This window comes from Calidris pugnax, unplaced genomic scaffold, assembly GCF_001431845.1.
Source record: "Calidris pugnax isolate Ruff unplaced genomic scaffold, ASM143184v1 scaffold4, whole genome shotgun sequence".
In the NCBI taxonomy this organism is placed as follows: Eukaryota; Metazoa; Chordata; class Aves; order Charadriiformes; family Scolopacidae; genus Calidris; species Calidris pugnax.
In genome coordinates this window covers 774261-788685 of record NW_015090781.1, presented here as the reverse complement: position 1 = coordinate 788685, position 14425 = coordinate 774261, and the positions used below count along the sequence as shown (strand labels likewise).

Here is a 14425-nt window from a genome sequence, read left to right as displayed (position 1 = left end):
AATTATAGCTTAGCACATTCCTGGAGCTAAAGCAAGTAAAGTTTTGTGGTTTTTTTTTTTTTAAATAGTGTCCCAGTTTAAAGGTATCTTTCCTATTGCTCCTGTATGTTCCCACAATTGTGATACAAAAGACTGGTATGACAGATACGCAGGAAAAAGCGATTCTCCCCCAAAGTCTTGTGGAAGTTCCTCTGTGATTGGTTCCTAATTAGCACAGGAACATAAGAGGCGCAAGGCAGAGCATGACTGGACAGTCTGCAGAGGTCTCCAGAATCTTTATGTCTATGAGACAGCGAGGCTGTTTGTCTTTTCTGAGGTCTGGTCAGGGGGTTCCTGACATAGGTGCATCCCAGCTCCAAAGCCAATTGTGCTGCCACAGGCATGTTTTCATGTCACCTTCTCTTCTGAAAGCCAGGAGAAATTTAGCGGTAGGGCAGGAACATGGACTATTTCTCTACACCAAGGACAACTCCCTGCACTCTCAGCATCTTCTTTAGCAAAAGGATACTGTGGACTTGTGTGCATGCTTGGACCAAGCCCAAGTCTCAGATAGCAGTTGAGTATAAATTAACTTACCTTTGATCAAAAAGCAGCAGTTAGACCAGCAAAAGTCTTGTGAGGTTGCCTAGCTCCTTCTTCCAGCTGACCTACAGCTGTTCTCCGTGAGGTGTCATCCAGACACATGTTCTATGTCTGGCTAAATAGAAAACCCCAGGGAATGCTTACACAGACTTTCAGTGCTCAACGTTGTCCAGAGGAGCCTCTTTTAAAGTAGGTGAAAATTAATGGAGATTAAAATGTCATACTGGAGTGGGAACACTTTTTGGGTATGTCACACTTTGCACAGGGAGGCCCTGAACAGGCTTGTCTGTTCCTGTGTGTTTGAGAAGATGGGTAATGGTATAAGAAGCAGGGGTGACCTCAGAGTGAAGCCAGAAATATTAATATTCCTGCAGTGTCTCTGGCAAAATATCTTGTCCTAACACCGTTTTAAAGTGAACTGAAAATAATGTGCCTAATAAAAATAATTTTGTTTTTATCATACATATTTCTGTGATGAATAGGATCCCTTTTATTGGTTTGATCATGAATTTTCCTGGTAAAAAACCTGGCTGAGTGGGACAGAAAGCAGCTGCCTCGTTGCCTGGCTGCTGCTTTCTGGGTTGGGGAACCTCTGGAAGCATGGCAGAGCCTGGGGCAAGTCTTAGCAGAATTCACTCTGGGGCTGGCACAAATTTCCATAATATGTTACAATAGGACTTGGATAATTGACAATCTTCTCATTAAAAAACTTAGAAATACTTTTGCAAGCGTGTTTCACATGGTTATATGATGGAAGAAGATTTGGACCTCTGGAAAGAGAGGAAATTGAAAAAGACAAATAGGTGTCTTCATGTGCTAAGCCTTCATCCTCCTTATAGTGGAAAACAAGTTAAATCTAATGCGTGAGGGTTAAAGAAACTGAGTTTACCCTTCTGCAAAGGTTAGCTCAAGGTTCATGTGTAATTTAAGTCATACTTACACTTTTTTTAAGGTCTTAGGTGAGACTTAAATGACTTATCAGCCTCAAGCTGAATTTTCCCCTCAGAGAAGCAAACTATATGCAAAGAGTAAATCAGAGATACATTAATTTCTACGGTACACAGCTTCAGTAAGAAACAGGAGGTTTTCATGTTTTATGACTTGAACCATGTAGAAAGCAATGAAAAAGCCCAGTGCATCATGGAGATGCCATCTCTTCTCCTAAGGATGAAGGTAATGCTCTGTGACACTAATGTATTCTTGCACCATCTGCTTTTTCAGTCAATAACACTCAAAGCTGTTCCTTTCAGAATTCATTCATTTTAAATGTTTACATTTTCAGTGAAAAGTATATAAATCATATAATTCTTTTTACATGTATTTTACTTTATATTGGATTTATATATTTTAAAATCAAAGAGGCCAAAACTGTATATTAACAAGAGAGAACTGAGTTGTGCAAAGTTCTTAAAGAAGACTTTTCAGTTTTATAAGCTATTATTGAGAGATACAAATCCTTTGGGGGGAATTTATATTATTCGGTAAGTTTTTCTGTAACATTTAAAAGAGATTCAAAAGAGGGAAATCAAGTACTCAATGTTTCTTTTCCAATAAATTTCATAATGAAGTAAAATCTCAGGATGGGCTGACAAACATAATCAAGAGTGTCATGTTTTTCAGGTCAGGGAAGCTGACGTGTAAACTGTACCGTAGGACTGAATAGAGCTATTCAAACACACAACTGTGGGTGTCAGCTCAAATCACATCCAAAGTCATCTGGGGAAAGAGAAGGAGCACTAAAGAGTTATTCAAGGAGATTTTAACTTCTCAGTTGCAAAACTTGAACACCTTCATATTGAATGTTACCTGCCAATTCTCCTTTGAAACTAAAGCATGCCCCAAGTCCTTATTTTTGGAGTAATATAACTTGTAGTACTAGGGGCCATAAAGTTTTTTTAGTCTGTCCCTGCCTGAAGACAGGTTCGATCTTTTCTCACAAATCTCAATCTATTTCCTTATCAAAGCTTTTGTCACCATCAGCTTATGGTACTGGACGTTCCTCCACTTGCCAATACAAACACTGAAACCAGTGAATTTGGAAGTCCTCCACAGGGGAAATTTTATGCTGGCAGTCATACAAGACATATATTGTGAAAATGAAATTTTGTAGAAGCTTCTCCTATTTTGGCCTGGGATTTATTTATTGATCTATATTATTAATATTAATTACTTATGCGTAAAGGTAAGTGTGCCAAAGCAACAGTAAGTTTAAGGAAAAGTCTTCTGTGCACAAATTTTAATGTATCACAGGGAATGCATTTATATGGAAAAAATTGAAAGAGACACCAGAGGAGCTACTGTGAAATGTGAACAGACAGAGCAAAAGGGCTACATGTCAATCCAGGGAGAGAAAGAGAACTGTCAGATAAAATATAAAGGTGGAGCAATCACAGCAGCTGGGGCTCTGTTTAACTCCGTTGGTGCCATGCCAGGGTGAGCTCCAGGACACATTATACAGTTTACACTCCTGTTCCTCTATGTACCAAATTGCTACAACCTAGATATTTGTTACTAGAGAGAGACCTCCTTACCAGACTTTTCTAACGTATGCAATATAGTTATATGCAAATAAAGTATTAGAGGAGAGAACTGGCAGGAAAAACTCAAGAATGTGTATTTTGCCTTGATATCATCCAGCTTTTCCAGAAGACAAATTAAGAATTCATTGGAAAGGACTGTTAGAAATTGCACTCTTTCTCTGCTGGTTGGTACTCACAAGCTATATTCAAAGGTCTTGTTGAGATATACCCATGCAGAGAGCAAGTTAATAAAAGATATATCCTGAGTTTCTTGTTCTTATGTGCAGCTGATATCCTGGCATATCTTTCTCAAACTATGATGTGAACTGGCAAGTGCATTGCCAAGAATGAGATGAAAGAGCATGACAGTGACTCCAGAGTATGGTAATAATATTCTAATCCCAGCTACGCTAACACTGTTCTTTTATTTATTATTTGTTGCATGCCTGGAGCGTGCCTGACATGCTGCAAGACAAAAGGAAAGATACTTCTCTTCTGCCTTAATGCACTTTGCTGTGAAACATGCCGCTGTGCCTTTAGTAAAAGCAAGGATGCAACTTTATCTTATTTCTGTAAGGTATAAACCCTTCAAAAGCAAGAAATCATGTCCAGAATTCTAGTAATTCAAGAAACACTGTCTGAAACTTCTGAGAGCTACTTAAAGAACTGAATTCCATAGGATTGTTTTTCATGGAAATATGTTTTCTTTATTTTTTTTTTCCCTGTAGAAAGACTTCTTTAGATTTTTCACACAAAGACCATTAGTGAGCACTCCTCCCACATTCCTCTCACACCTCTGGAAACTTGGCCTATGGAAATTTTGCAGCAATCATAATGAAGGTATATATGACTAGAGTCATTCCCACTCCACCTGAATGGTAAAAAATAGTACAAAGATGGCTTAAGAATGGCAAGATATTAGAGAAGATACCATCACAGACAAATGAGGAAAACACCATCATGAATCATCACTGACTCCTGGGGCCAGTCAATGGGCTGAGAGCCTCGCTTCCTCCCCATAAGTACACACAGCTATACCCAGTACTTCCCCAGAAAACTTGGAAATCTCTATATAGAGTTGGTTTATACTACTATATTACTCAAGATGTTTTATGTTGCTATATTATGTGCATGTGTTTTGCAGACAGTGTATTATCACCAGCAATCCAAAAGAATCTGCAATTCTGTTGCTTCAATAAACTCTACTATTCATTAATCTGTGGGAGTTCTCATTAAATGCAACCAAACTTTAAAAATCTGTCCATGCTAGTTCATTGAACACAACTAGACTGAAAGTCCATCATGCTATTGTGCATCTATAATCGTGCTAGTTCAATACAATGAACCTGACCAGACCTGTAGTGCCAAATTGGGCGTCACCCAGAATCTATGCCCAGATGCCCCCAGCACCTCTGATACCTGAGGACAAGCTGGAACACAAGGAGGTTTATTTTCTGCCAAATTCCTTTACCCTTTAACACAACAACCGCAAGCAGTGAAGATTTCTCTAAGGCAACCTGGATGTTAACACAATTAAGGGAGTTTGCTGTCATGCTGACCAAAGCCTTAGGTAAGTGCTGTCCAACTCAAACCATGAAGATTTCATAAGGTCTGTGGTCAAGTTACTGGGTCTTTATTTCTGCCTCAAGGTGGTCACTGGCTTATGAGGTTCCAATCTATGACAGTGATATGAAATATCTCTTTTAATTCTGCAGTTAATTGTTATAAAAGTGTGTCACATTTTCCTTTAGAATACATGCAGATACACCCATCACCCTTGCAGAACTTGCCCAAAACATTAGGCAGACAGAAAGAAATGAAGTGCTAGTCTAGGGCCACGATAATGGCCAGGCAGCTGGAGCACATGTCGTTTGAGAAGAATTGGGAAGAAGAGAAGGCATATCCGGAATAAAATAAAAAAAATCAACCACAGTAGTTTTCCAATATCTATCAGGAAGTTACTGAGATGGACACAGGCTCTTTACAACAAGAAAATGAGAGACAGCGGCTATAATTTGAAATAGGAGGTTCTGAATATATATTAGGTAAAAATGTTCTCTGTGACAATAATTAATTATTGGAACAGGGTTGAGAGAGTCTGTAGAATATCCATCCTTGGAGAATTTCAAGATGAGAGAATTTCAAGGTCAAAGCCCTGGGAAACTTGGTCTGAATTCAATGCTGAACCTAATTTAAGCATGAGGTTGGACTAGACACCTCGTGAAGTCCCTTCCAACCTGAATTATCCACAAATTCTGTGATACTATAGAGACTATAGAGACCTGAGACCCTGTTCTACTTAAAATTTATGCCCACAGCACTTGTTTACCACTGCAACAACCGTAAAAAAATATCTAGCTACTTTTACTGAAAAATCAAATTTCAGTTTAATAAAAAGTCTTAATGACATAGGGACGCAACTTGGTGGTGATGTTATTTCATTGAACTCTACGCAAATAGACATTTTTTTTCCTGGTGTGGTTGCACTGTTCCTTGCACAACAGAACCTTGATGTGTCCTTGTGGTTTCTACACAAAACAATACAAATAAGTAATACCATGGTATTTCATAGCCAGTTTTGTCTGTGAACATCAGCTCTGTCTAGTCTTTTTGTCAAGCAGTGACTTTGTGAAAAGAAGCAGCCAAATATGAAGAGAAGCAGAGAGAAAACACAGAAGAGTCCAAGACAGAGTAGAAAATGCTCATATAGCATTACTTTAAAGAAAACTAAAGAGAGGAAGTTTTGGTGTTGCCAGAAAGTATCTTGGAATTGGAAGGGGAAAATCCCACATTTTGTCTTCAGTCATTTAATTACTATCCTGTTCCAGAAAACATGACTTTCTGACTGTTCTTAATAAATAAACATGACAGCACCAAAGGTATAATATGAATGATGTTTCCTAACAAAATTTATATGAAAGCTCCATATAATGACCTACTGGTTTAAAAGTGGGTCATGAGAATAATTTGTTAAAAATATCTTAATTCCTAATTCTCCATAATTTTTATGCTGATGATTTTTTTTTGTAAAAACAATTATAATCAGCTTCCTACTTGGAGGCAGGCAGGTCAGTATTGCATATTTATATTAAGCTCTCAACTGAGAATATAGTTCTATTTCCCAATCCTGTTATAACATGCTAATAGTTGGGATCCTTCAAAGAAAACTCGATGTGCTAAGTTAAGCGTTGGAACTAGAATGAAACAAATAATTAAAAAACCTTTATCATAGAATCATAGAATCGTCTAGGTTGGAAGAGACCCTTGGGATCATCGAGTCCAACCATCTCCCCTACTCTACAAAGTCCTCCCCTACACCATGTCCCTCAGCACTGCATCTAAACGGCCCTTAAACACATCCAGGGATGGGGACTCCACCCCCTCCCTGGGCAGCCTGTTCCAATGCCCGACCACTCTTTTGGTGAAAAATTCCTTCCTAATGTCCAGTCTAAACCTCCCCTGTTGGACCTTGAAGCCGTTCCCTCTCGTTCTGTCACTAATGACCTGTGAGAAGAGACCAGCACCAACCTCTCTACAGTGTCCTTTCAAGTAGTTGTAGAGAGTGATGAGGTCTCCCCTCAGCCTCCTCTTCCTCAAACTAAACAGCCCCAACTCCCTCAGCTGCTCCTCATACGGTTTGTTTTCCAGCCCCCTCACCAGCTTCGTTGCCCTAAATAATTGCATTCGTTGCCCTAAATAATTGCATTTTCCCCCTAGATTTTCATGCATCTGTGTCTTGCCTGTACTCAGAATCATCAGATTACGTTCTAGGAAATTCAGAGCACAGCTGTGCCTTCTGGGTTCAGAACATGAAGAAGTCTGAACGCAGAGATTTGATGAGGAATGAGTGGCAGTTTGCTTATTTTCGCAGTCCCAGCTGTGGTGGGCAGGTAAATGCCAACAGGAGGAAGAGGACGGGAGTTTCATGGTGTTTCACGCACAGCACAACTCAGGTCAAGCACTACGCTCACACACCTTTGCCACACAAATTTTATTTTATCCTTTTATTATTGCGGTGGTTTATATTACTTAATTTTGTCTTGATCATATTTCATCCTTGGCACTCAATCCCCAAGTCAATGCAGCCCTCTCTTGTAGCTGGAGGACGGCGGGGGCTGAGCCGCCCCCCCACACCGCTGGGGAGGCGATGATGTGTGAAATAGCGCCCTCTGCTGCATGGATGGAGGCAGCGCGCCTGCCCGGGGTTACGGCGGGGGGGGGGAGACACCATGACAAACGCCTTCCCTTTTAGCCAAGTTATTAAGCTGCAGCTTTTCTGCTCGGGTTTGGCTGCTGGGTGTTATCCGGGACTTCTGTTTCATCGGGACCAAGATGTTATTATTTTTTTCCTTCTGGAAGGGATTGGCGATGATGTGTGAAATAGCGCCCTCTGCTGCATGGATGGAGGCAGCGCGCCTGCAGGGGGTTACCGGCGGGGGAGGGCAGACACCATGAAAAACGCCTTCCCTTTTAGCCAAGTTATTAAGCTGCAGCTTTTCTGCTCGGGTTTGGCTGCTGGGTGTTATCCGGGACTTCTGTTTCATCGGGACCAAGATGTTATTATTTTTTTCCTTCTGGAAGGGATTTATTCTGAAATAATTACTTTTTTTTTTTTGCAAATTCTCTTCTGTTGTCCTGCAATTCCTCACTTGTGATGTTCTCAATAACAGTGAAACCTGACCTAAAGGTAGTATTTTACCTATTAATGGGAATATGTTTTGTCTTAAGAAGTAAAAAGTTTGTCAAAATCTTGTGCCTTGAGAGGTGGCATGTTTTCTTACAGAAGGCTGTGACACTGATTGTTGTTGCTCCATAAAGGTGAAGGCAACAGTCAGTATGCAGCACACACTGTTTTTGATGAGCTACTTATTCATTTCACTCTTTAAAACACCTGAACAACATCAAGAAGCTCAACTCCACTGGGTATCTAAGGAGGCTGGTACCCTTATTTTTGCTGAATAACTCCGTTTCACTGACCACGGTATGATTATCCAATCCATGACAGCAGGGGATAGAACCCATTGCAATTAATTTAGTTAGATGTTAATGAAAGCAATGTTTAAATACTGTTGACATACATAGCATGGAGAAATGCAATATATAATATAGCACTTTCTGACACAACTCAACCAAAGGGCCCATAATGCTCAGTCTCCTCCCAGATACAGAGACCTGGGCAGAAGAACAGTCATACTATGGGTCAGCAATGCGCAATAATATGGGACTTATTTTTTGAACATTAATCAAAATTAAGTGTAATATATATTTGGCTTTTATACCTCTCTGAGTGCTGTAGGAATGCTGAGTAGGCATTCCTAATCTTTTTCCACCAATTGGAACAAAGAGGGATAGTTGTTGGCATAATCATAAATTAGAAAAAAGTCCTCTCTCCAGTTTGCCTAGGTGTATTCATACTCTGCGTAAATTCATATCTCTGGGAAGATAGGTTTGAGTCCATGAAATACAAATTTTAAAAATTAATTCAAGTGTTGTTTTTTTTTTTTTTTAAAAGAATGGTATTGATAGTCCACCATTAGTCCAGACTTCCATACTTTGCTATGAAACAGCTGGCAACCACTCTGAACTAATGCAGTTATAAAATGTCATACCTTCTTGTTATATCCTCCTAGATTTTCTCCAGTTCTGCTGATGTCCTGTTAGAGCATACTTCTGCCATATTCTCATCTTTAGGGCTTTTAGAGACCCAGTATGAAAAGAATTTGGCTGATTTGAGATTCTTTTCTGAGTCTGGTTACTCGTGGTCTGGACCACTTTGTTGACAACCATGAGGATAGAGTATCCTTCTCTTTAACTTGCCTGCTATTTCCCTTGCAAAAAGCAAATTATAATTAAATTATACTTAGAGGAATGAATCTTTAGGTGGAATTCCCTAGTGCCTACTATAGAACGGAAGCAATATCATTCCATTGATCTGAGAAAGAACATTCTGGGAAGTATATGTTATGAATGAGTTTGCAATGCAATATGATGACTTGATGATTTACTCTGGATGGAGGCAGATCACATACCACAAATGTGTGTGATCACAGTCATGTTATTTAATGGCTTTCATGCTGCTCTTAAAAGACTGAGGCAAAGAGCAGATTTCATCTCCAGTTCTTCACAGAGATTTTGATGCAAGGAAATTGAGTGGAATGCATTCCCTCTGATACATCATTCCTCCACTCAAAAAGTAAACTTATTACTTTGAAAAATAGCTTTTTAAGAACAACATATTTTGAAAAAGAACTGTTCTGGTCAGCTTTTCTGTACAGGCAAGTCAATCTGCTGAGAATATTGCCATATAGTAACATTCAGAACTTCGATAGGAAGCAATTTCACTGCTGCTGATCAAGCAACATTTTGCAAATAAAAAAAAAAAACAACTCAAGCAACATTTTGCAAATAAAAAAAAAAACAAACCCACACCTGCTTATGCCTTTTTTATGGCAGGTGATGTTGAAGGGGAACCTTTTAAAAATAAAATTTCTACCACTCATTCTTATATTTTCTGAGCAAAATTGAATGCAGTGGATATAAGCTTTGATCATGACATGAAAGAACAAGAGATAAATACTAGCCTACACATGTATTAAGGGTTATGTGACAATTTGACACTAGATAAATTATAGTTTTGTAAAGAACACAATACATTTTTCATAACCTGGAAGATACTTGGAGGTTTTTAGAGGAAAATTTATCACCATATCAAGTACGATCCAGCACAGAAGAGGACAGCCTATCAAATGAAGCAAGACAGAACTCTATTATGTCAAACATCTAAAATCTCTGCTATATCTGACATAGTGAAGAATATGATTGAACTTTTCTGATTGACCTTTTTCTCACTGAAGTTGAAAGATCTTTTTAAGTACAAAAGGCATATTTGATGAAATTCATGGAAAGCAGTCAACCTATTATTTAATATTCCACATGACTGGATGATATTATTGACGGATAATAAGCAATTTGTCGGGATATAGCGAGGAAGCTCATGCATATTTTTCCACTTATCTATACAATTCACTGAGTAAATTAGTTTTCTTCATTTTTCTTATTATTTTTCTATTAGATAGAATAACTAATAGAAATTAAGAGGCATAACATGAGCGATTTTTTTTTCTGTGGAGTTATGTTTCTATTTTCTAGATTTTGAAAATTGGTCACTGATGTAATTATGTAAAAACTGATATAAAAATATGATGGGAGACAACTGTGAAACAAGTGGGCATCCTGAAGGACTCAGAATAGCATCTTCAAAATAGAAACATGGTAAATAATGTCTCCAAAACATAACCATGGAATACCTTAGAGGTTTCTGAAATAAATTTACAAGTAAAGAGAAACTCATCAATCTTATAATTTTCATAAGAAGAAAGAATTTATAGCATATTTCCATTAGATGCAGTAGAGAATTTTGGACATAACAAGTCACAGGAAAACCTTTGTGTTTCAAATCAATACAAAACTAGTTTCCTTCTCTCTGTTTTGGGGCTGCAAGATCACGTCAGTGCTAATTTTCATTGAACATTAGTTTGAAAGGGTCTTACGCTATTGTTCTCTGCAACTTATGCTGTTGTGGTCTGCTCATTAGCTCTTTCATTATTTTTACTAAAATATAAGCAAACAAAAAACGTTACTTTAATACAACCCCATAGTTCTAACTTGTCTTTGCCATTTTTATTGTGTACAAATTTCCCTGTGTCATAAAATTACAACCTCATTTGTCTGTTTGGTTTTCAAGATGTGAAAGCATCTCTAAGCAGCTTTTCATGGCACATTTCTCCCTTATTGGCAATAGCAGACTTTATTACTATTGTATCACAAGCGATGCTGCAGTGACACACAACTTTATAAGGGCATCAAGTCTTTACCAACTTGCAAAGCCTGATGAGTATTTTCACACCGACTTGGTCACAACCTTTGTCACAACCTTTGTGCATTGCCTGAGGGCACAAAGCAATCCAAAGGAAGAGCCATTTAGAGAAATCTTTCCAGGCTCCTGTGCGCTGTTCACTCGATAACAAGGGTCTTTTTGTAATCACAGTAAAATGCTGATTTCTAAAAGTGGGAAGGGATCATTCTCTATATGCCATGTTCTTATTGTCTTACTTAAGCGTATGTTACTGGGCAGTAGCAGAGGCAGAATAACAAGGCAAGAGAGCTTATATTCCTCCTCAAGTAGCTAGAGGTAAAATTATTTGACTAATATGCATTCACTGGATATATGGATGATCTGCTTTTCACACAGTTCAGAATAGGGCTGGCAAGACCTTGTTGAGCTGTATGAACAGCAACCTCAGACATCCCTAACAAATAGCTTTGGGAAAAGTTGGGTAAGAGAGTAAGGGAGGATCGGGGAGGTGGTCAGTAGTACTTTTTGAAACTTCCAAGAGGAAGTTATGAGAGTTCCCTCAGTTTCAGTCCTGCATCTCTTCTGCCATCCTCTAGAATTACACAAATGTAATTTAGATTAGAGTGGAAATGTAGAAATAGTCCCGTCACTGGGCACCACTGAAAACAGACTAGCCCCGTCCTCTTGACACCCACCCTTTAAGTATTTATAAGTGTTGATCAGATCCCCCCTCAGTCTTCTCCAGACTAAAAAGACCCAAGTCCCTCAGCCTTTCCTTGTAAGAGAGATGCTCCAGGTCCCTCATCATCTTTGTGGTCCTCTGCTGCACCTTTTCCAGCAGTTGCCTGTCCTTCTTCAACTGGGGAGCCCAGAACGGGACACAGGACTCCAGATGGGACCTCATCAGGGCAGAGTAGAGGGGAGGATGACGTCCCTCCACCTGATGGTCACACTCTTCCTGATGCATCCCAGGCCACAAGGGCCCATTGCTGGCTCATGGTCACCCTGTTGTCCACCAGGTCTCCCAGGTCTTTTTCCTCAGAGCTGCTCTCCAGCAGGTCAGCCCCCAACCCGTACTGGTGCAGAGAGTTATTCCTCCCCAGGTGCAGCACCCTGCACTTGTCCTTGTTGAATTTCATCAGGTTCCTCTCTGCCCAGCTCTCCAGCCTGTCCAGGTCTCGCTGTGTAGTGGCACAGCCTTCTGGTGTGTCAGCCACCCCTCCCAGTTTTGTGTCATCAGTGAACTTGCTGAGGATACACTCCATCCCTTCATCCAGGTCATTGATGAGTATATTGAACAGGACTGGACCCAGTACTGACCCCTGGGGGAACCCACTTGTTACAGACCTCCAACTGGACTCTGTGCCACTGATCATGATCCTCTGAGCTCTGTCCTTCAGCCAGTTTTCAATCCATTTCAGTGCCCATTCATCTAACCCAGGCTTCCTAAACTTACCTATGAGGATGCTGTGGGAGACTGTGTCAAAAGCCTTGCTGAAGTCAAGACAGACAATATCCACTGCCCTCCCCTCATCTATCCATCCAGTCATGCCCTCGTAGAAGGCTATCAGGTTAGTCAGACATTATTTCCCTTTGGTGAATCCGTGTTGACTACTTCTGATAGCTTTCTTTTCCTCCACATGCTTTGAGATGATGCCCAAACTGAGGCGTTCGATCATCTTTCCAGGGATGGAGGTGAGGCTGATTGGCCTGTAGTTTCCTGGGTCCTCCTTCTTGCCCTTTTTGAAGACTGGAGTGACATTGGCTTTCCTCCTCCTTGGGCACATCGCCTGTTCTCCAGGACCTTTCAAAGATGGTGGAGAGTGGCCCAGCAATGACTTCTGCCAGTTCCCTCAGCACTTGCGGGTGCATCCCATGTCTTATGTAAGCCTAATGGAAATTCAGCATGACAAAGGTTTTGTTGAAAACCAGGGAAGTTTTAAAGCAGACTTTTTTTCAGATCTTCTTTTCACACAGTGCCTGTTGCAACTGTGGACTGCAAAAACACAAAATTGCTAATAGTACAGACCTATTTTACATGCAGAAGTAGACTCAGCAGGATGGGTCATTATAAAATTGCAGAAAATGTTAAAATAAACTCTGGGAATTGAGGTGGCTAATCTGGATAAAGAGTTTTTAAACCATGAAGCAAGGTTACAGATAATGTAACATTTGAGAGTAGAGTGCTTTGGCTAGACTTGGGAGAAGATCCTGGGCCTACTATCAAAGTTCTTTCCAACCATTAAAGCTGCTTTTTCCCTTTGTTTCTTAACACTGCCCAAACAAAATACTTGTGATATCCCAGTCCAGTTTCACTTTGACTATCTGATTCTTGGAGAAAAGAAAAGTAGGTAAGAAAACACCCCATTTTCATACTATCTGAATGCAAATCTTTAGGATAATGAGGTATATATTTGCAGTGCTGTCAAACTGATACTATTGTACACACCACAGTACGTGCTTACTGTCAGTGTTGCTGGTGGACCTGGCATTCTGACCATCTGTCCTTACCCTGACATAATGTAACCTGTATGGAAGAGACATTGGTGTTCCTTCTCTGAGCTACTGTCCTGGTTCTGGTGGGAATAGGGTTAATTCTCCCCAGGATCTGGCAGGGACACAGGTATTACATACCATGTGAGCCATGCCCTGTCTGTACCAGCAGGAGGAGGGACAAGATGTCACCTCTGGAGCCTACTCCTGTCAGGTGTGAAGGAAAGGTACCCCTTCAGTGAAGATGTTGTATGCCATCCAAGCAAGTGAACCACCATGGAAAGCGGTATCCAGTACCTGAGAGAATTAGGCATGTGTGAGATGATTTATTATGACCTGAACAATGCATAGTTACCCACAGACCCTGATGAGGTTCAATGTACAAGGCCCATGAGGCGGAAGTTTACAGAGAGCACCATTGTCATATGCCAACTCATTGGCAGTGATGGAACAGAAAGGCAAAGAGGGATCAACAGTGGATGAGGTGGCTGTCCGACTCCGGCAATATAAAGAAAGTATCACTTCCCCTCTTGTCCCAGCTGTGGAGAAACTGTCCCAGAAGGTCATTCCTGTATGAGCCAGTATTTCAGCTGTTAGGAGCAGGTGTTTCTCCACTCAAGAGAGAGAATACAGACAGGACACATCATGAGGCACCCTGTGGTTCTACCTGTGTGACTGTGGGTGATCAGCAAGTCTTGTTCACCCTTTAACAGTCCCATACGGCCGGTGCGGAAATCTAAGTGAGAGTGGAGGCTAACTGTGGACTATCATGGCCTGGATGAAGTCACCTCACTGTTGAGCGCTGTCGTGTCAGGTGTGTTAGAACTTCAATATGAACTGGAGTCCAAGGCAGCCAAGTGATGTGCCACAACTGACATTGCTAATGCATTCCTCTCAATCCCTCTGGCAGCAGAGTGCAGGCCCCAGTTTGCTTTCACTTGAAACGGGTGTCCAGTGCACCTGGAATTGATTGCCC

The 14425-nt window shown here is 40.5% G+C and overlaps 1 protein-coding gene across 1 annotated transcript in view; it reads left to right on the top strand.

Annotated features, from left to right (window-relative positions):
* The window catches only part of ADGRA1 (adhesion G protein-coupled receptor A1), a 286732-nt gene extending 282456 nt beyond the window's left edge, over positions 1–4276 (top strand). The window contains exon 19 of the mRNA XM_014959599.1: positions 3830–4276. The gene's annotated coding sequence lies outside the window, so the exon portion shown is untranslated. The remainder of the gene's footprint in view (positions 1–3829) is intronic.
* Positions 4277–14425: the final 10149 nt, after the last annotated feature.